Source organism: Triticum dicoccoides, chromosome 6B (genome assembly GCF_002162155.2).
Source record: "Triticum dicoccoides isolate Atlit2015 ecotype Zavitan chromosome 6B, WEW_v2.0, whole genome shotgun sequence".
Lineage (NCBI taxonomy): Eukaryota > Viridiplantae > Streptophyta > Magnoliopsida > Poales > Poaceae > Triticum > Triticum dicoccoides.
This window is the reverse complement of record NC_041391.1, coordinates 166,495,062-166,496,297: the sequence shown is the minus strand read 5'-3', so window position 1 is coordinate 166,496,297 and position 1,236 is coordinate 166,495,062.

Below are 1,236 nucleotides of genomic sequence, written 5' to 3'. Positions count from 1 at the left end.
TTGCCTCTGGATGAATAGGACCCCGTGGTGTGGAGGGCTGGATGAACAGTAGATGGTGGAGGGGTGCCCGTGGAGGGGTGGTTGAACAGGACCCCGTGGTGTGGAGGGGTGGATGAACAGTAGATGGTGGAGGGCTGGATGAACAGTAGACGGTGGAGGGGTGGTTGAACAGTAGCCGGTGGAGTAGCGCACGGTGGAGGCTGGATGAACAGGAGCCCATGGAGGCTGGAGGAGGTCGACATTAGCCCGTGGAGGCTAGAGGAGGTCGACGGTGGAGATGAACAATATCCCGTGGAGTCCCGTTTTGCGGTACGCCACACCCCTCCCGATGAACAAGACCCCCATTTCGATCGTAGGAGGTCCGTTTCGTCCGTTTTGCGGTATGCCAGACCCCTCCCGATCAACAGGACCCCCGTTTCGACCGTAGGAGGTCCGTTTCGTCTGTTTTGCGGTACGCCACAGCCCTCCCGATCAACAGGACCCCCGTTTCGACCGTAGGAGGTCTGTTTCCTCCGTTTTGCGGTATGCCACACCCCTCCCGATCAACAGGACCCCCGTTTCGACCTTAGGAGGTCCATTTCCTCTATTTTGCGGTACGCCACACCCCTTCCGATCAACAGGACCCCTGTTTCGACCGTAGGAGGTCCGTTTCCTCCGTTTTGTGGTACGCCAGACCCCTCCCGATGAACAGGATCCCGTTTCGAACGTGGCCGGTGGAACACAAGACCGTTTCCTCCGTTCTGCAGTACGCCAGGCCTCGTTTCCATCGCCTGTTCCGTCCAAGCCCTCCCGATGAACACGACCACACATTCCGTTGCCTCTCGATGAAAACGACGCATTCCGTTGCCTCCCCATGAAAAGACGACGATGCTGTTTCTCCGTTCCGACCCAGCCAATGTACACGAGCCCTGGCTGTACGTACATATGCACGAGTAGGCGTTCGAGACCCCCCCGTATGTACATATACGTGGCTGTATTTTCTTTCTTGCACCCTGGCCGCTGTACGTACGTGTACATGCTACGCGCGCTCCTCTACTACGACACATGCGCGCCTCTACATCCACCAGTATATATGTACGTACACGTTCATGACCAGAATAACAACGCTACGTACGCTTCGGCCAGGTGGGTCCCGACTGTCAGGCACTTCCTTGCCTGCGAAGATGTAGCTGGTGGGTCCCAGCAGTCAGGGGGGCGAATGTTTTTTTGCCTGGACGCACTTCCTTGCGTGCGAAG